Below are 22405 nucleotides of genomic sequence, written 5' to 3'. Positions count from 1 at the left end.
AGGCCTATTAAGGCCGTTAAAGGCCAATCAAATCAAATTATCCGCTGCCCGTCCAACCTTATGGTTCGGGGGTCAAGCGAAAAGGCCAAGCGGCCTTTGAATTTTTCAGGAAACCTCATCCACGGGCGGGATGAGGCTTCCAACAGCAATTAAAAAATTAAATAAAAATGTTAACATTTCATTCATAACATGTCCCTGCTCATGTGACAGAGCCATGAGGGGGACACCCTTTTCTAACACTTTAAAATTCTTTATTTTACATTCTTTAAATCTTCAGCTCCCTGAGGCAGCTCTCAGGGAGCTTTCACTGCGCGCGCCCCCCGCGCAAACTTGTGCGCTCACCCTCCTCCCACTACCCCCCCTCCCCCCCCCACCCCACACACACACACAGGCAGCGCTGAGGGCTGCAGTGCGTGTTTCACACTGGGCAGCCATTAATTGGCTCGCCAGAGTTAAGTTGTGGTCCTGGCCCAATCGCGGCAGCGGTCAGCTTCCCGACGGCTCCCGCTCGCCCCCACTGAGCCTGCCTGACAAGCGCAAAATTCTGCCCCATGAATAGATGCCAAACTTGACTCAGTGACAGCACATGGACTCCTGAATCAAAAGGTTGTGGGTTCAAGTCCCATGTAGTCAATAGACTTGAACACAAAGTCTAGGCTGACACTACAGTGTTGTACTGAGGCAGTGTTGCACTAGAAAAGTATTGTCTACCAGCTGATACATTGAACCAAGGTTCCAACTGTTCTTTCAGGTGGATGTGAAAGATCTCTGGCAGAGAACCCTGGACCAGCATTTATCCCCTAGCCAATGGCAGTTAAACCTTGCTGCCTGCATTGGAGTGAAGTTGAAAAAACCATTTGACAGCTGAAAATTAATCAGATGGAATCCCTGCTGAAATTCTGAACCATGGCACAGATACACTCCCGGCATGGCCACACAGCCTCACAGCCCTCATCTGGGAAGAAGATTGTTTGCCGGGGGATTTCAGGGACACTGTGACCGTGACTATATTCAAGAAGGAAGACAAGTCCAATTGCGGTAACTACAGAGACGTCTCCCTGTTTTATGCCACAGGGGCCATCATTGCAAGGATCCTTCTCAATTGCCTCCTCCCAGTGGCTAAGGAACTCTTTTCAGAGTCACAGTGCACTTTCCACCCATTGACAGGCACCACGGATGTCATGGTCTCTTATGGTCTGCTGCCACCACATATGTTGAGGGTGTCGATGTAGACCTCAAGGGGTCTGTCTCAATGCTATCTATACCAAGCAATACATTGAGACTGATGAGAGTGGTGGCTGAACACAATTACATGAAGTTTATTACTAGCAACAACTGTATACAGCTCTGCACTAGCCTTGATCTAGCCTGGATCCTAACAGTTACATAGGTTGATTACTTGAGTATATGCCTGACTCATAAGGTATACATAAAGTCTTACTGATACAGAGTCACAGACAGTAGTGACCATCTGCAATAGAGATCACAGGCAATGGTGAGCATCTAACATGGAGGCTGTACTTTATAGTCTCCAGCCTTACACACAGTGATCTCACAGTGATGTCACTATGCAGCTTCTTCCAGGTACGTGTCATTGTCATGCAAACAATATCACAAGAACGGATGGCAAAGCACGGCAAATTCAAGAAAAATGCAAGGAAAAGCACCAGCTGCTGTACATGACCTTTTTTGACCTCCCAAAAGCCTTTGACTCTGTCAACCATGAAGGCTTGTGGGGTATCCTCCTCAAATTTGGCTGCCCTCAGAAATTTGTCACCATTCTCTGCCTATTCTAAGATGACATGCAAGCCATGATCCCCATCAACTGAATCACCACAAACCCTATCTCAGTGAAAACCGGGGTCAAACAAGGCTACGTCATTGCACCAGCTCTCTTCTTCATTTTCCCCATTGCAATGCTGAACCTCGCCTCCAGCAAATTACCCACAGGCATGGAGATAATCTACAGAACAGACAGGAAACAGGTCAACCTACACCACCTTCAATCCAAAACCAAAACCAATCCAAGCTCAGTCATAGAGCTTCGGTTTGCAGATGACGCTTGTGTATATGCTCACTCAAAACCTGAACTCCACATCCTTGGTGACTCCTTCTCCGAAGCACATGAGAAAATGGATCTTTCACTTAACATCCAGAAAGCTAAATTCCTCTTCCAATTAGCTCCCACAGCAAAACATCCCCCCCCCCCCCGTGTCAATCATGAACACATGAACATACGAACATACCATTAAGATCAAAGTTGACATCCTGGAAAATGTGGACCATTTTCTGTATCTTGGGAGCCTCCTCTTGATGAAGGCAGACGTAGCTGATTATCTTCACCTGAAAAGTGCCAACTCAGCTTTTGGCCAGCTGAGGAAATGAGTATTTGAGGTCCAGGATCTCAAACCCGAGACTAAGGTCATGGTTTGCCGGGTAGCAGTGATCCCCACGCTCCTATATTCACCGAAGACCTGGATGGCCTACAGCAGGCACCTCAAAGCATTGGGGAAGTACCCTTAGCAGTGCCTTCACAAGTGCCTCTAAACCCACTGGCAATTATGGTGGTCCAACATCAGCATCCTCTTCCAAGAAAATGTGCCTGGTATTGAGGCACTAATCACTCAAAACCAGGACCGTTGGGCAGGACATGCCATTCGTGTGCCCATCACCAGCATCCCAAAGCAACTGCTCTACTTGGAGCTCGGCCACAGTAGGAAGCTCCAAAGAGGACAGCATTAACACTTTAGGGATGTCCTCAAAGTATCCCTGAAGAGGTCAAACATACCTACTGCTCATTCAGGAAGGCACTGAACACATCGAAAGGCTTCGCCGGGAACATGCAAAGGTGTTGGAGGGAACGCACAAACTCCAGACAACCCATAACCCCAACCCTTCATACACCACCTTCCCTGCATGTGGCAGAATCTGCAGATCATGCATTGGACTGATCAGCCCTTTCAGAACCCATGGAACTGGAGTGCAAGCAAGTCATCCTCAATCCTGAGGGACTGCCGAAGAAGATATTAGAACAATGACTACACTCACCTGTCCTAGTATTTCCTTATGAGACTCAGTGTCAAATATCTGATAATAATCTTGTGAAGAACCTTGGGACATTTTACTATGTTAAAGGTGCTACATAAATGCCAGTTGTTGTTATTTATTGACCATGAAGCTCTTTGGAAGCCACAAAAGGTGCCATAAAATTCAAACTCCATAAAATTGTTACTTGGGCCATATGTTCCATACAAAAATGCTATGTAAGCATTCCTATGAAGATTTCCATGTTACCATGTCCTTAGAATAGTTTACTATGCGATACCAGTAGGATCTAATGGGATTTGCAGAGTTAATCTGACCATTGGCTTCTAGCACCAGAACTAGCACTGAAAAAGTTCTTCAAGTCTTCAGTATACAGTTGCAGGCCTCACACCACTGGTATATTCTTCAACCCTGTTGCTTACCTCATTCTCCTCTGCTGGCTACACAAGTCTCTATAGTGATCATTAAAACACTTTAATGCTAGCACAATCTATGCTGGGGAGCAATGATATGTGCACTGCCACTATTTTAAGTTCTTCAGTTTTGACATTAAAGCATTTTTGCAGATTTGGCTGAGTGAATGCTCATCCTTGGGCTGAATTCAAACTACAGGAACATTAAAATTCATACAATCACTGGACCTCATAGCTCCTAAAAAAAGGAGCATGAAATCAGAAGGTTTTGCTTCTTTTGACTCAGCAGAAGTTTGTGAGCGACATCTATCACATTTTATTTCTGCATAGGTCCACTCTTGACCAAATCAAAAGGACCTGCGATCTTGATCAGCTCACTCACTCTCCAGAAGGCTTGTGCAACAACTGTTACAAGAGCAGAAGCTTTTGGATTCAGATGTCCCATCCCTGTATCAACCTTCCATCACCTAATCACCAGGAACTATGAAAGAATACCTCAGGAACAATATAGGTTAAAGGCATGTAGGGGCCCAGTTCTGACATGTTATTGATAGGTGGGATGAGGCTTTGCATATTTCCAGCATTTATGGACTTAATGATTCATGTTTCCTTTCTTCTATTGTCAGTGAAAGTAAACAACTGTAGCTATTTGAATGGTAATTAGTAATCTCTTAATTTGTCTTGCTGCACTTTCGAAACTGGGAAACCTCTTCAGAATATATTGTTTTTCAAAGAAGGACTAAAGCTAAGAAGTTGCTGCTTTCAATTGTGTAGGACGGTTTGGGACTATTTCTTAGTTGGTGGAGGTATTAACTCCTTTAAGTTATCAACACATGAATGTCATACAAATTCATACGTGTCTGTATGCTGGTACTGCAGGCTCAAGTGTTTCTGAGGTTAAAGCCTCTTCTATGCTCCTTTATCCCAGCCTGAATGGAAGAGTGAAGGAGGATAGGGGAATGCTACATGAGAAAGAACATCAGTCAGCATTCCTGCTGCTCTGTGTTTTTCCTTGACCCTGATGGGAGTGTGCGGATGTCAGGTGAAGACAGCATCAATCTCAGTTGTGATAGCCCTCATGGTTAAACAGCTGTCGACGCTCAGTGAAGGATGGTTAGTTGTGAAAGGTAACAGAGGGCTGCTGATAGCGGTGGACTGCTACTGGGTGCAGCTTTCAGGAAAATTGAAAGAAAAAAAAAGTGATTCCTTTCCCTCCAATTTTCCTCTCTCTGCTCTTCTTTTGAAGCTGTTGACTTTCTTGTTGAGTTTGGTTCTAAGTGTGGTGACTGTTGCTGGTAGCTTCCTCAAGTAGTCATTATTCATGTGTGATTTTATTGACGGTGAGTACACTTAGGCTAACCATCCTCAGAGGATATTGCAGCCGAATCATACGAACATAGGAACCATGAACAGAAATGGCCACCTCAGATTGTTTCATCATTTAATGAGATCATGGTTAATCTGCGATTTAACTCTATTATTCATTAATGGGATGTAGGTGCCGCTGGCTATGACAGCATTTATTGCCGATTCCTAATTGCCCTTGAGAAGGTGGTGGTGAGCTGCCTTCTTGAACCACATATGGTGTAGGCACACTCACAGTGCAACAGGAAGGGACTTCCAGGATTTTGACCCAGTGACAGTGAAGGAACGGTGATATATTTGCAAGTCAGGATGGTGAATGGCTTGGAGGAGAACTTCCAGATGGTGGTGTTCCCATGTGTCTGCTGCCCTTGTCCTTCTAAATGGTAGTGGTCGTGGGTTGGAAGGTGCTGTCTAAGGAGCCTTGGTGAATTCCTGCAGTGCATCTTGTAGATGGTACAAGATGCGTCAGTGGAGGAGGGAGTGAATATGGTGCCAATCAATTGGGCTGCTTTAACCTGGATGGTGTGAAGCTTCTTGAGTGTTGTTGGAGCTGCACTCATCCAGGGAAGTGGAGAGTATTTCATCACACTCCTGACTTGTGCCTTGTAGATGGTGGACAGGCTTTGGTGAGTCAGGAGGTGAGTTACACACAGCAGGATTCCTAGCCTCTGACCAGTTCTTGTAGCCACAGTATTTATATGGCTAGTCCAGTTCAGTTTCTGGTCAATGGTAACCCCCAGGATGTCAATAGAGGGGGATTCAATTTGGTAATGCCATTGAGTGTCAAGAGGTGATGGTTAGATTCTCTCTTGTTGGAGATGGTCATTGCCTGGCACTTGTGTGGTGTGAATGTTATTTGCTACTTATCAGCCCAAGCTTGGATATTGTCCAGGTCTTGCTGCATTTGGGCATGGACTGTTTCAGTATCCGAGGAGTCGTGAATTGTGCTAAACGTTGTGCAATCATCGGTTCTGACCTTATGATGGAAGGAAGGTCATTGATGAAGCAGCTGGAGATGGTTGGGTCTAGGACTCTACCCTGAGGAATCCCTGCAGTGATGTCCTGGAACTGAGATGATTGACCTCCAATAACCACAACCGTCTTCCTTTGTGCCAGGTATATACCTGCCTTTGCCTTGTATCCCTTGATGCCCTTGGATAACAAAACTCAATTCTGTCTATACTGAACACTCTTCCAGAAAGGGACACTCCACAGTGCTCAAAAGGAGGACCTCTGGCTGTTTTCCTATTTTCTAACCTGAAACACAGTGATCAATATTGGTGCCATTAGCATAGTCCCAACAAACGTTAACTATCTCAGTACAGACCACAGATTGAGCCTGAAGTTTTCCTAGTCGGTAAAGGCTCTGAGACTATATGATTGGCCTAGAATTTCTTTAGGAGAAACTTCTTTTTCTCTCAAATTTTTTCTCTCAAAGGGTCGTTAGTATTTGGAATTCTGTTCCCCAGAAAGCAGTGGAGGCTGGGTCACTGAATTTATTCAAGGCAGTGTTGGATAGATTTTTGATAGACAAGGGAGTCAAGGGTCATGGGATGCAGGTGGCAAAGTGGAGAGAGACCACAACCAGATCAGCTATGATCTTATTGAATAGCACAGCGGGCTTGTAAGGCTGAATGGTCTACTCCTGCTCCTAAGTCCTATGTCGCAGGCATTCTGCAAGGTTGGTTTCCTTGAGTGCAGCTAGCAATGGTCTTACCTCGGGATAAAGCAATCTTGTAGCGGGGACCCAAACCTTGTGTTAGCCTCAAGAGGGCCTAATGCCTCCTTCAGGTTGGGTAAAGAATGCCTCTTGTTTGTCCTTAACCAATATAAGCAGGCAGCATCCTTTTGGTCGAAAATACACATGCTCTCCCTGCCTGCCAAATTGGAGAGTTAGAGGAGGCTGCACATCGCCTAAATGGACCTCACACAGCCCAATTTTCAGGCCACTATCCCTAAATAATTGCAGGTGTTTCGAAAGCCGAATCAAAATATATCATAATTTCCATGCTCTCATGGTAATTCACTCCCAATATATCCCACATGCTAATCCACTGATTGTTAATTTACATACCAGAGTTTAGTCAGTTAAAACATCTTACTCTAAGCTGTTTAAATAATCCTAAACAGCCTTATTATGTATTGTAAATAAAAACTGAATTGTTATAATCTGTTCTTGGCATCTTTTGGCGGGTATACTGCTGGACAGTGTATACTAGATGCATAAAACATCATTGAAGGGTTTTGCACTGCCTGAAGAGTCCTTGTACATCTATATAAGGAATTTTATGTAGTGGCAGTGATTTGGGATATGGAATTCTATCCTTTGGTTCAGAATTAGGATTTAATCAGCATTTGATGAGACATCAAATAATTTCAGAGCAGGTCAACCAGGAGTGAGTGGCAGAACTCTGGCATTTTTCCCAGGGAATAACAAGCTTTATCTGTGTCTCTCATTACAGAAGGGGTGAGATATCACATACCTCATTGAATCCCTCAATAATGGCCCTGTTCCAGAACATTGTTTTTTTTTTAAAACTGTAATATTCCAGTTGTTTTGGAAGTTGGAACAACTGTGAACTCTGCTAAAAAATGGTCCTCCCACTATCAACGTAAATACACTCACAAAGTAAATCCCCTTGGGGTAGATTTCATGCCCCGACTGACATGGACACAGTACAGTGTAAAACTGACAGACAGGTTTACCCCTAATTGAGCCCTGCCTCAGTCTCACAATCAGTGGCTATGCTAACACATCCCACATATAGTATAATGACGCCGGGTGGATGCTCTATCTCCTTGTGTACACACACACACACACACACACACACATACACAGTTGTGTCTTGTTGAATCAGGAATTGTGAATTTGAACAATGAGCCCGGATTAACAAACTGACATTCTGTAAAAACAACGTGCAGAAAAGAATGGCTGATTCTAGTCAGGCCAGACTATATGGCTGGGTGATCGACAAACAACACCAGCAACTCCTGAACATGGATTGAAGGCTGAGGATCAGAGAGGATGATAAGCAGCCCAGCAGCCCAGGAACTGAGCGCAGAAGGAATCCAGGGGCACAGGCAGCCCAGGGACAAAGATGAAAAATTGCAGCTGAAGAAATGAAGAGGCCCAAGAGGATAGGGCAAAGTAGCCCAAGAAATGAAAACAAATAGAGACAGCCTGGGAATGATGAGAGAAGTAATCTGGAATAAGAGGAGAAATAGTAACTGAAAAGAGAGAAATGACACTGATTCAAGAAAAGAGTAGAGAAGTTTCAGAAAACAAAAGGAAACAAGTGGGTCCCACCAATGTCTCAATGGATAGAAGCATTGGCTAGTGCCTGGTGGAGCCATGTGGCCCCAGAAAGGTCTCAGGTTAATTCACTGATTATGCTGATTTTGCTGACCATATCACAGTCAGAAAGAAAGACTTCCATTTATGTCATGCTTTTCATGACCACCGGATGTCTCAAATTGCTTTGCAGCCAATGAAGTACCACTGTAGTCACTGCTGGTAAGACAGGAAGCGTGGCAGCTAATTTGCGCGTAGCAAACTCCCACAAATAGCAATGTAATGATTATCAGATAATCTGTTTTTGTGATGTTGATTGAGGGATAAATATTGGCCAGACCGCCTTGGATAACTTCCCTGCTCTTCTTTGAAATGGTGCCATGCAACTGTTTTTCAAGTATCCAAGCAAGCAGTTTAATATTTTATCCTAAAAGCAATGCCTTCATCAGCCCAGCACCCCTTCAGTATTGCACTGGAACGTCAGCTTTGATTTTTGTGCTGAAGTCCTAGGGTGGGCCTTGAGCCAGGAACCTTGTGACTTGGGTATGACCAAGTCAGCCATGGCTAACAACCTAAAGCTTCAGAGCCCTCGAGCTGGGAAGGAAAAAACTTAGCCATGCTGAATAAACGTGATTATTTCTTTCAGGAGATGGGAAATTATGGGGGATAATCCACTGTTGGATGTTCAGCTCAGTTTTTAAAGTCTTAAATAGAATCGCAATTTTTGGATTTTTCATAAGCATTATTTCCTCTCTTCTCCAGATTCTAACCAACATACCACTACCAACAGCCTTGCATTATAAAATGCCTTTACCATCGTACAAGTTACCAATGTGCTTCACAGGTGGATCAGATCAGAGGCTAGGAAGCCTGTGGAGTAACACGTTGACTCTCCCAAAGCCTGCCCACCATCTACAAGGCACAAGTCAGCAGTGTGATGGAATACTGTCCACTCACCTGGATGAGTGCTGCTCCAACAACACTTAAGGAGCTCGACACCATCCAGAACAAAGCAGCCTGCTTGATTGGCACCCCATCCACACAAATCCACTCCCTCCCCCACCGGCAGTGGCAGCAGCATGTACCATTTTACAAGATGCATTGCAGGAACTCACCAATGGGAACACCACCACCTACAAGTTACCCTCCAAGCCACACACCACCCTGACTTGGAAATATATCATCTTTCCTTCACTGTCACCTAGCCAACGATGCCCAGATCCCAGGGATGAATAAAAAAAACAAGAACTTTATCAAACAAAGTTTGACAACGAGCCACATAAGGTCAGGTGGCCAAGAGCTTGGTCAAAGAGATGGGTTTTCAGAAACATTTCAAAGGCTGAGGGGGAAATTGAGAGGTATTAGGGAGGGAATTCCAGAGTTTAGGGCTGATACATTGTACCAATGGCGGAGCAATCCTTGCTATTCTCGCAGCAGAGGGTAGGCAGATCACCTTCTTTCTGGTTTTCATCAAAACTCCTCTCAAACTGGCTGCAGCGAGTTGCACAAAACCTGATGGGTTTATACCTCCTTGCCACTCCCATGAGGAAGTAATCTCTGCTGATCACCTCACAAATCGGAACAGTGGCTGGTTTGAGCCTTCGTCTGTGAAGGAGTTAACTAACCTTAACCAGGGTGGCAGCAAGGTTTGCCTTAGTACTTCTGAGAGGGATGGGTAGAATCTTCTGCTGATGACTACATTGTAAATGGAAAATATACATAGAAAGTAGGCCAATTATGGAATATTAAGAATAGAGTATACCACTGATGCTCACCATCTATGTTCCACATGAGCAATGACTAGGACAATAGGCACCTCAGCGTGAGCGGCACATTCAGGAGAGTAAGGGGTATAGCTTTTACAAATAGCTTAGCTCCCTGATGTAGTGATCTGTGGGTAAATGCTACTCAGTTACACAGATCAGGAAGATTCAATCCATGATGAGTGCGAACTTGGCTGCATGACCTCACTAGGTAAATGGTGGAAAAACTACAATCAGCGAATGCCAATGGCTGGGATTTTCTGTGCCCGCTGGCGTCGGGGGTGTTCGGTGGCATGAGCGGAAAATGTGGCGTGATTGGTTTCACGACGGCGTGAAACCAGTTTGCGATCATCGGCTCAGCCCGCCGATGGCGAGCTGTATTTCCCGCCATCGAGCGTCGGGAACCTCATTGTAATACATCTGCATATCATTATTAGGCCAGCCCACCAGTATCGTCCCACGCCCGCTGGATCGTCCACCCACATTGGCAGGGAAGCACACCAACATGTTTCACAACAGTACATAAACGACTTGCGCCTGGCGGGTTGCACTTTGCGGGACTTCAAAGTTTATTTGCCTACCTTGCTTCAGGCAGCACTCGCAGTCATCAGTGCCAGGCTTTACAGGCAGCACCACATCACTTTTAGGGGGCTCACGGGTAGGTCTCTACCCACCAGAACAGCCATATGTGGGTAGCTTTTCAATGGCTGCAGGGCTAGGACTTGCTTGGGGAAGGGGGAGAAGTGGCCTCAGGCAAGGGAAGAGGCTGCAGGACGAGGGCTGTAAGGAGGGTAATCCAGGGTGTGTGTGGGGGCACATGTTGTGCTGTGCAAGTGGCCTCAAGATGGTGAGGGCTGAGGATGCAGTCTCCAGAGGAGATGAGGCCAGATGGAGATGTGAGGTTGTGTGTGAGAATGGGTGGTGATGACCCTTGAGCTGGCAGTGATTGAGATGCCAGTGAATGTGTGATGGGCTTGAGTGTGTGAGTTTAGAGTGATGAGATGGTTGCCATACCCTGGCTTTATGGAAGAGATCATTCATCCTCCATTTGCATTGGATGGTCAACCTCTTCTGTGCAGCATTGGCACTGATCACCACTGCCACTGCTTCCCAAGCCTGGTTGGTCACACCGCTGCCCATCCTGCAGCCAGAGCAGGGGTAGACCACATCGCGGCGGGCCTCCACAGCACCCAACAGACGTTCCAGTGACGCATCACTAAACCTGTGGGCTGCAGTCCTTTTGCCTTTGGTGGGCATCATCCCTGCAGTAGCTGTGGGCTGGAAGCACTGAGATGTGCTTGCGCATTTGTACTTTAAATATGGCGCCTGATGTGATGAAGCAGCAAGGTGATGACGTGGTGGGTGAATGAGAGACCGCCAGCCATGCAAACGGCGTGTTTCCCGGGAATGCATAATTAATGCAGCGGGTTTGGGATGATACAGTGTGAAAACCCACTATTATGGCCAGTGGGTAAAACGTCATTTTACTGCACTCAGCATAAATCTGGGACAATTCCGCCCAGTGTCTCAACTGCTCATGGTTATCAAGTGAGCCTTGGTGGAAAGTCCATACGATGAATTCCAGGTGAAGGTAGGATTGGGTTTCACAGTGATATGCCCTCCGTGTTTGCTGTCCAGACTTACACATGAAGACTGGCCACATATGTGAGACACTGGCAGGTGGCTGGTGCTTAAAGAGACTCTTTATCATGTTTATGAATGCACCAATTGTTGATCGTTGGTATCATGCTCCTGTCTACTTTTCTATGTGTGACACTCAAGTAAAGACACACATATGAAAGAGTAACAAAACCACAATGCCAAAGTTCACAGAGCAGCAGACACAACACGTGCGACACTGAGAATTTCCACCCAGACAGCTAGAACGGCAGTTATTGAACGGAGTTTTCAGAGCTCGCTGTTCCCAGAACTGAATCTACCTGAAAACTCCCCATCTTGGGGACATAACCCCTTTAAACATCCTCTTGTTTTGGTTTAGAATCAGTTGTTTCTGATGAGCGTAAAGGAACTGCGTGCTTGCTTTATGTTATGTTAACACCAATGAATAGATTTGTTATCCGGCAATAACTTGACGTATGACACCATACACAGATTTGATTCAGATGGGAAGCAAGACTTTAAACTTATGATGTGGGTAAGAAATAGACTTATCATAACTTAAATTACTTAATCAATGCTAACATGCGGCATTGATAAACATAATCCATTAAAGTCAGCCAAAAGAAATATAAAATGATTTTGCCCAATTTATTTCCATATCTTATATTGAAATCATAGGGCTGGGTTTTGTGGCCTCCCGCCAGTGTATCCAAAGGCAGAGAAGCTTGTGAATCAAAGCACGTGGCCTTCCCTGTGTCATCGTGCCCGTCCTCGACATGTCTCCCATATTATGGTAGATGGGGGAGGCGTCAGGCAGCTCACTCGACCTTGGGCCTCATTCTGCCTCCGCTGCCATTTTACACACAACAGGGGATAACAGAGGCCAGGTCTCTAGCTTGGTTGCTTTCACTGCACGGGCTGCTATTGGGCAAGAAGTTGGGGTGGGTACCTCTTCTCGGGGGTCTCCCGTGCCCATTGGAGGCAGCCCCCTCCCCGCCAAATTCATATTCTCCCTTCAACCGTAACCCTAACCCCTGACCTCTCTAACCTGCCCTTCCCCATCATTTCCCTCAACCTCCTTGCTAGTCAGGCCCGTCCAAGACCCTGGACTTACCTGGAAGTTCGGTCTCCATCACCTTCTCCACAGAAACTGCCTGTTGTCCCAGTAGTGGCCACTGTTTGAATCTGGCGCTGTTGAGACTATACAGAGCCCCTAAGGCGGGACCTCCTCCCAAATGCGGGTGGAATTCTCACCTTGAAACAATTAAGGCTGCGGGGCAGCTGCTTTTGGGTGGGTGGGCTCACAACCGACTTGTCAGTCAGGGGAGCTCCTCACAACTGAAGTCCTTTATCCTTGGTAACATTCTGGAAAGCAGTACCTCTTCCATAATTGTAAGTCAGGTAAAGGAATCATGGAGAAGCTTGTTATGTGCGGGGGTTCTGATCCTGGACTAGGAATGAAATGATGATGGGGAACAGTTGGATGGATGTCAGCAGTGCAGGGGACCTCATCCAAGTGATCATCCATCACGAGTAAGGCCAGGTAGTGACTTTTGCCAGTTTATTTTGACTGTGTAAGTAACACATTCAAACCCAACCCTGTACAATGGGGGCAGCCTTAAATGGGTCAAAGTGGGACTTGCGCTCCCATCTGGGAGGAAGAGCTCCCTTAGAGAGCAGGCAACCAATCTGATTGGCCGAAGAGGTGGGGGTGGGGTTGGGGAAGGGGTGGGGATTTAAAGGGAGTTGCGGGGGGTGGAATGGATAAAGGGGAGTATTATTTTGGGGGTTGGTGTCCCTGATAAACACAGGGGACTCCCTCCTAAAGAGGTACCCCCCACCCCTCCTTCTGCTCAACACTAACCCACACAGTGAAAGCTGCTGTGCTGCTCGCCTTGCCTCCACTTTCCCCAGCCACAGGAAAAATTGCAGCGGAGGCAGAATGAGGGCTATAAGTGTCCATTAATTGGCCACTTAAAGGCCTCAATAGGCCTAAGGGTGGGCAGGCTTCCAGACATGTTGCCCCCTCACCGTAATATGGGTGACAGATTGAGGGTGGGCAGGAAGGTGGCAAGCAGGCCACCCGTTTTATTTACAAGCACCCCTCCCACCCCACCTTCAAATATGCTGGTAAAGGACCATAAAATTCATCCCATTAGCTTTGAAGGCACCCCAGGAGCCTTACTGAAGCGCAGCAAGGAGAAATGTTCCTCTTCCTCTACTTAGAAATAGACAAAAATGTAGCCTTTGTTCCAGCAAATTTCTCCCTTTATCCATCCTCTGCTGACAATATTCTGCCTGGACAATGAGTATCAACTCTCGAAGCCCAAGCGAGAGTACTTGTAGGTATGGTTACTAAGTGAGGATCAAGAGTTGGTACGCTGGACAATATTAACCTTTTAACCTTGTCTGCAAAATAAGCACTAGCGCAGACTAGCTGAACCTGTTTCTGAGCAGTGTATTCTATGCAGCCAAAATGTGTCTGGGAACTGCTGCCTTGGCTAATATCAGACAATGCTCTCTCTTCCAGGTCCCTACTGCCTGGTACTGCAAGATGCAGTATATTTACCTACAAAGCCATTTGGAGTAATTTGATAATTAATCAAATTTAAATAGTCTTTCTGACTGATAGCATAAAAAATGTATATTTCTTGGTCATTTATTACTTCAGCATCATGATTGTTGTAAGACCCTACATATTGGTCAGACTCTACTTCCATATAGTAGTTTGTACAGAAATTAATTTGAGGTCCTTGCTTTTGTCCTGGGATAAAAGGACATCGATAGAGGTGTACAGGATTACGACAGCTTTAGACAAAGAGGACAAGGTAAAGCTGTTCCCATTAGCTAATGGTCCGAGGGCTAAGGGACCCGGATTTAAGGCTTGAGGGAAGGGACACGGGGGAATGTGGTAATGACCTGGAACTGACTGCCCACGGGGCTAATGGAAGTGGAGCTGATCAATGATTTTAAAAGGAAATTGGATGGAAAGGAACTTGGAAGGAAATAAACTTGCAGGGATACGGAGATAGAGCGGGGGAGTGGGACTGACTGAATTGCTCCACAGAGAGTAGCTGCCATGGACTGAATGGCCTCCTTCTGTGCCACAAATAGTCTATGACTCCTTTTTGCATCTGTTACTTAGGGATATTTGCGTTTTGAAAGTTGTACCTACCTTTAAGTGATCAAAGCCATCATCTGGCTTTCAGCTGAGTTGTCACGGTAACAGTGATAGCAACAATACAACACTTTTGATGCAGGATATCCTGGCTTTGTGACTAACCTATTTATTTTGACATTTTACTTCATTCTGAAATGAACATCAACAGCCCCTTCAGCCTGGCGGATGGTCAACTACATGAGTTAGCAATGACCGGCTATATTAAAGCCCACCAGTTAAACCTCGACTCAGCGTTTGATAGAAATTTCTTCACCCAGAGAGTGGTGAGCCTGTGGAATTCGCTACCACAGAAAGTAGCTGAGGCCAAAACATTGCATGTTTTCAAGGAGTTAGATATAGCTCTTGGGGCGAAAGGGATCAAAGGACATGGGGAGAAAGCGGGAGCAGGCTGTTGAGTTGGATGATCAGCCATGATCATAATGAATGGCGGAGCAGGCTCAAAGGGCCGAATGGCCTACTCCTGCTCCTATTTTCTACGTTTCTATGTTAAATGCAAAGAAAGAAAAACTTGCATTTCTATAGCGCCTTTCACAGTCTCAGGGCCGCCCAAAGCACATCACAATCAATGAATTACTTCTGAGGTTTAGCAATGTAGGAAACATGGCGGCCAATCTGGGCACAGAAAGCTCCCATACAGAGCAATTGTTAGATTATCATCTAACGGTTTGTTTTGTGGTGTTGATCGAGGAATAAATATCACCCAGGGCATGAGGGATAACTCCCCTGTGCTTCTTTAAAATGGTGTAATAGGATTTCTTACATCCACCTGAGAGGGTCAACAGGGCCTCATGCTGGGATTTTCCGTGCCTGCTGACGTTGGGCGTGTTTGGCGGCGTGAGCGGAGAATATGGTGAGAAGGCCAAAAATCGGTTTTACGGCGTCTGCAAACCGGTTTGCGATCGTCCCCTCCGCCCACCATCGGACGTCGGGAACCTCATTGTAATGCATCTGCATATCGTTATAAGACCAGCCCGCTGGACTCATCAGCCTGCACTGGAATGTCCGCCCACGTCGGCAGGAAAACTGTTGACGTGTTTTACAACAGCATGTATAAGGCGTGCACTTGGCGAGCCACACTTCGCTTGGGACTTCAAGGTTTGTTTGCCTACCTTGCTTCGGTCAGCACTCACAGTCATCAGCGCCAGGCTTCACAGGCAGCACCACATCACTTTTAGGGGGGCTCAAGAGCAGGTCTCTACCTACCAGAACAGTCACATGTGGGGGGCTTTTCAGTGGCTGCAGGGCTAGGGCTTGCCTGGGGAAGGGGGAGAATTGGCCTCAGGCAAGGGAAGAGGCTGCAGGACAAGAGCTGTACTGGGGAAAGAGGGTATCCCAGGGTGTGTGTGGGGGACACATGTTGATCTGTGCAAGTGGCTTCAGGATGGTGAGTGCTGAGGAGGCAGTCTCCAGAGAAGATGAGGCCAGATGAACATGTGAGGGTGTGTGTGAGAATAGGTGGTGATGTCCCTTGAGCTGGCAGTGAGTGAATGTGTGATGGGCTTGAGTGTGTGAGTTTAGAGTGATGAGATGGCCGCCATACCCTGGCTGCTCAGATGAGATCATTCATCCTCTATCTGCATTGGATGGTCAACCTCTTCTGTGCAACTTTGGCACTGACCACCACTGTCATCGCCTACCAGGATGGAGTGGTAATGTAGCTGCCCCTCCTGTGGCCAGGACGGGTTAGAGGACATCACAGCGGGCCTCCAAGATGTCCAAAAAGGCACTCGAGGGATGCAGTCTTATTGCCTTTTAGGACCATGTCTTCTTTATTGCAGTCCTGGGCTGGAGGCACTGAGCGTAGCTGTGCTTTAAATCTGGTGCCTGACATGATGAAACGGTGAGGTGATGGCGTGCAGGTGAATTGGAGCCCGTCCACCCACCATTGAAATGGCGTGAATCCACGGAATGCATAATTAATGCGTGGGTTTGGGACAATACGGCGTGAAAAGCTGCCATTGCGGCTGGTGGGTAAAATGTTGTTTTACCCGCCCACTACTGCACTTAATGCAAATATGGAACGATTCCACCCTCAGTTTAACATCTCATCTGAAAGTCGGCACTTCCAACACTGCAATACTTTCTCTGTAGGCAAGACTGCTATCAACTGAGCCACTGAACTCTCACATCTGAGTCAAAAGATTGCGGGTTAAAGCCCCATTTCAGCCACATAATCCACTTCAGTGCAGTGTTGGAGGAGTGCTGCGCTGTCAGAAGTATCGTCTTTCAGATGAAAAGTTAAACCAAGGCCCTATCTTCCCTCTTAGCTGGATGTAAAAGATCCCTCAGCACCATGGCAAAGAGGAGCAAGGGGAGTTCGGCCGGTGTCTTGGTCAACATTTATTCCCCAACCAACACTTAAAACAGACAATATTTATTTTCTATTTGGGGGAACTTGCTTTGTGTAAGTGGGTTGCAGTGTTTCCTGCATTGCAAAAGTGATTACTTCAAAAGTACTTCAATGGCTGCGAAGCACTTTGGGAGGCTATAAGTGACACTATATAAATGCCACTCCTTACACGTGATTACGTTTTCCCTTATTACTGCAGTTGTATGGCATTTTTCTTCCCTACCTTCCGCCTGGCCTCTCTGTTTTATTTGTGTCCACATTCTGCAAGGCTGACACTTTGTGCATCAGCTCTGTGAAGGGAGACCTTGCTGAATTGGTGTCCCTGATTTTTCCTACCAGAAGTCTCTGTTGCTAATTGTATATTTATGGTTGACTTCCCCCACAGCGGGAGCTTGCCGGCGGGAGCTTGCACAGACTGTCGATGAAGATGATAGCCCTGAGGAAAGATGACATGTTAATGTTAACTATTTTTTTTTTTACAGTAAGATTCTGGTTGAAAGCCAGCGAGTGTTTCCCCAGAACCAGTAAGCTTATTACTGCTCACCCTGGCAATTCTTTTACGTAACCCTATAGTGCTTTGAATTCATATCATGAAGCCACAGAGCAGCATAGTACACATGCAGTTTGGTTAGATGTATATCACGGTGTGCACTATGACTACACCATTCAGGACAAGAAAGATGGCATAAGTAAAAGGAAGCAGACCTTGAAGTTTCACCTTCAAGTGCAACCTTGCTTTTGACAGCAAAACAATTTTGGGAAAGTGAAGCCAACCTCAGGATTCGTACCAACTTGCAATCTCCCATCTTGTTCCCTCTTTTCAGCCTAACAGCTTATCAGGTAATCGCATGTGGTGCATAGCAATACAAACTTGATTTGAAGATACAGGCCTAGGAAAGCAATCCTAAAGCACCTCCCAGCGGTCCCGAGCAAGCAGGTTATTGTATCATTCTCACCAACACTCAAAACACCATCAAAGCCACACAATAGTGAAACTACGGTGAACTTGAGGATGCCAGTTGAGACACGGTTTACTGGTGAAGAGGAGAAGCAAGTTGTGATGCCAAAGGAGGAGTAATAACCTTATAGGTAGCATCAATGACCTCTAGTGCTTTGGGAAAATCCAGCATTATGATAAAGCTAGGTTGCTACATCATACTTCAATATTTTGTGTAAACAATAGGTCATAGTTCTGATCCATCTGTCAGCAACAAGCTGACTTATACTGCAGCTGTCCACTGTGCCAAGTTGAACAGAGGTGGAGACATACAAGTGGAGGATGGCATGGCTTTGACCACCACTGGCAGTGCTGTCCTTTTGCTATATGTTAGCTGCAGCAGAAAGCACAGCTTTGCAACTGACATCCTACTGGCCCCAGTGTCTGTGGAGGCAGGTTTTCCTCTACCATTCACAGGTAGGTTATGTCTGGACAGATAAGGCTGGTGGCATGATGGTAGGTACAGACATTCCATGTCTGCTGCCATCTAATCTCCTTGGTAGACCTGCTTTGACCTTCCGGCGCAGAATTGCAAGCAATCTCCATATCTTGCAATGGAATGGATGAGCAGAAAACGATCGACGACGTCTCTCCTTAACTGATGATAACCTTGTTAATGCTAAATTAGTAATGGATGGTAGTGAGCAGAAAACAAGGATAATTGAATATTGTACTTTCATTAAATAACATTTCACGGCATTATGTATACTCTCACATTATTCATGAGGCAAGAGTGTTGAACGTGGAAAACCAGGTAAGGGAAGTTGAGTGGTGCCTGAAATGACTGGGAGCTGGAAGGTTTGCCCATGGGACTACCTTCTGGCTTCTGCCTACTCCATGGTGTTTTGTGAGATTGGCATTATTTAGGGCAGAGGGAACTACGTTACTCCACATCAGAGGTTAAATTTGCTCACCTTAATTGCCCTCTCCATGGTGAACTGCACTTGAAAGGGCTCACGTAGCAGAGAATTAATGCTCCAGTATTGTATAAAAACAAAAAGCTAAAAGCTACTGCGGATGCTGGAAATCCAAAACAAAAACAGAATTACCTGGAAAAACTCAGCAGCTCTGGCAGCATCGGTGGAGAAGAAAACAGTTGACGTTTCGAGTCCTCACGACCCTTCGGCAGAACTGAAGTATAGTTAGGAGAGAGGTGAAATATAAGCTGGTGAAGCTGGAGAGGTGAAATATAAGCTCCAGTATTGTATCCTTGTGATGGGACTCTGGTTGGTGATCTTACCCTCAGCTGTGGGCCTTACCTGACCCACGAGTGCTTAATGTTGAAAGCAAAGGAGTGATTTTATTAACTCATGCAGCTTTTGGGTCCTGTCAGCTGCATATTTCAATAAATTCAGGCACTAGCTGTGCTCACATGTTCAGTGACTATACTTCAAAAGGTACACCATTGGCGATGATGCACTTTCGGAGATCCCGAGGTCATGAAAGGTGATGTACAAGTGCAGCCTCTCAGTGTCACCCGAGGCACAGTTGGTAGTGCTCTTGTCTCAGAGTCAGAAGGTTGTGGGTTCCAGCCCCACACCAGAGCCCAGTGCACAAAATCTAGGCTGACACTTTTAGTGCAGTACTGAGTGAGTACTGCACTGTTAGAGGTGACATCATTTGGGTGAGACATCAATCCAGTGCCCCATCTGGCCCCTCAGTTGGGCATAAAACATCCCATGGCACGATTTTGAAGAAGAGCAGAGGACTTTTCCCTGGCGTCCCACCCAATATTAATCCCTTAAGGACCATTGCTAATAAAAATACATTCATTGATCATGATCACACTGCTGTTTGTGGGATCTTGCTGTACGCAAATTGTCTGCTGCATTTCCCACATTACAGGGGTGTGGGACTAACTAGTTCTATCGGAGAACGAGCGCAGACCCAAACGGCCTCCACCTGTGTGGTAGCATTCTATGATTACAACAGTGACTCCCCCTTCCACCCCTCCCCCCAGCCCCCCACCCTACCCTACCCCACCCCACCCCACCCCACCCAACCACCCCACCAAAAGTACTTTGATGACTACAAAGCACTTAGGGATTTCCTGCGGTCGTGAAAGACACTTTACAAATGGAAACCTTTTTTTCCCGCCCTTTTCCCTTTGTCCTTGCTTGCAAAATACAAAAATCCCCAAAATCCTTTTTGATGAGCACCAAATAAAAAAGTGCTCAAGCGGAAATGACAGGTACACCTTCCGATAAAGAGAATATTTAAAGTAAGTCTTTGGAAGCTTTAATCGTGGCCTCAGGTTCTAAAAGTAAAGAGGCTGGAGTCTCGTATGCGCTAGTAGCCTTTGACCAGCTGTTGGTTAAAATAACATTTGCAACTGGTTAAATATTACCACATGTGGATTCAGCATACTCATTTACTGAGAAAAAACACAATTGTGACGTTATGAATGTTCACAGCACAAATTAGTCATTTCTGTCTCAATGCCTTGTTTGTCGATATAGCTGGAGACAGTAGACTTCAGAGCCATTTATTGCATCTAATATGCATTCAGAAATGTTAATGTTAATGCGGTATATGAATGAAAACCTGGCATTCCTCCTTGACGCATTTCCGCCGATTTACCTGAGTGCAGCAGATAATGGCAATTTCACAACCTGCATTTCAGTAAAGTCAAGCGAAGACAAGATCTGGCTCCACAGTGGCTGTTTGTATACTGGCTTTGTGACACATTCAAGCGTGGCGAGTTGGGGAGGGGGAGAGCCACGAATGGGTTTAATCAAGAAAATAAGAAATTTAAAATTTGAGGCACTCTAGGACTAGGAACCGGCAATGTCAGGTGAGTGGAATTTGATGCAGGATAAGTCATGGATAGCAGAAGTTTGGAGGAGGTCTATAAGTTTTAGAACAGCATTGAGGGAGGAGAATGGGAAGTCAGTCAGGAATATAAGATAAATGTAAAATACCTTTGTGCAGCATTTTATTATGCCCTTAGGATATCCCAAGGTGCTTCACAACTGAGTGGTAGTTTAGACAAACACAACAGCCAATTTGCACATAGGTCCCACAAACATAAGGTAACATGAATTGTGAGTTAATCTACTTTTTGTGATGGTTGGGCTGAGCGACAAATGTTTGCCGGCACACTATGAGGACTCTCTGTTCTTTTTCAAAATATTCCCATTGGATGATTTTTAATCTGTTTGGCAGGCTTTTTAGCATTTGAGCCAATTGTCAGTGGTGTGAAATTTCAACATTGCTGTGTTCATTTTACAGATGTAAAACAGGCACTTGGTGACAAATTTAGCTATGAGAATGCCTGTGCCAGATTTGCCTTAAAGGCTAGGCCATTGCTAAACTCAGCAGGGTTTTTGTTAGACAGCAATTTTGGCCATCTGAAATAAGCACAGGCCTCATTTTACTGTTGCAAAAGGAACATTCACACTCAATTCGAGACCTGTTCAGAAAATTGGTCAATAATGTGCAATGACCTTTACAGGCATCACAGTAGCCTAACCAGTGGTCCTTAATGAGGCCTACTTTAATGTGGAGCAATGACGAGCAGGAATCCCCAATATCAAGACTACAACTGTTGACATGTGCTCATCTGGCTCCTGATTGCCAATACCCCCTCGCAGTCAACCCAAACTCACCAACTCATCTGTGGGCCTCAGCCAATGTCTGATCTGGTCAAAATTGGTCAGGCTCCAACCACGGAGCTGCATTGAGACACCTGATTGACATCTGCAGCCTGCCGGCATTATGATACTGAAGCCCAGGGACCAATTTAGGATGGGCTTCAGACCTCTTACTTCTGGTGGGCCGCATGTATGGGTTTACATGCGAGCAGATTTAGGCCTGAGTACCTCCAGAAATGCAGCAGTCCCCCACTGTTAGCTGAAGTTCTAGTGTGGGACTCGGAACTTTCTGATTAAGAGATGATGGTGCTGGTGACTGAGGCAACCTATTACCTACAATCATAATTCCAGCAAAAAATGGCCAAAGTTGTATTTTCATAACAGAGGCAACTGACTTCAGCAGTAATCTGTACCACGCCCAGCCTAAAACAGGAGAATGGACGTTTCATTTTCAGAAATAAATGTTCTAAACAGACAAGCTATTCTGAGATATTATCAGAAGTGACAAAGAATAATGTCAGCTAACACAGAGAATGGCGTAGCTCGTCCTTAACCCTTCTCCTCCCAATGCCATTTATACAGACCTACAGTAAAAAAGCCCCATATCTTCTCCATCACAAATACTGGCCACTTCTACTTCCAGACTTGACTATTCTCATGTTCTCTTGACAGCCTTCCATCCTCTTATGGTCTGTTAACTGCTGCCTATATCTGATCCCACACCAACTCCTGCTCACCCATGACTGCAGTCCTTGCTGCCCTACATTGACTCTCAGTGCCTCGGCT

Source organism: Cetorhinus maximus, chromosome 13 (assembly GCF_964194155.1).
Source record: "Cetorhinus maximus chromosome 13, sCetMax3.hap1.1, whole genome shotgun sequence".
NCBI classification, from domain to species: Eukaryota; Metazoa; Chordata; class Chondrichthyes; order Lamniformes; family Cetorhinidae; genus Cetorhinus; species Cetorhinus maximus.
The sequence above is the reverse complement of the archived record's forward strand: the minus strand, read 5'-3'. Positions refer to the sequence as shown.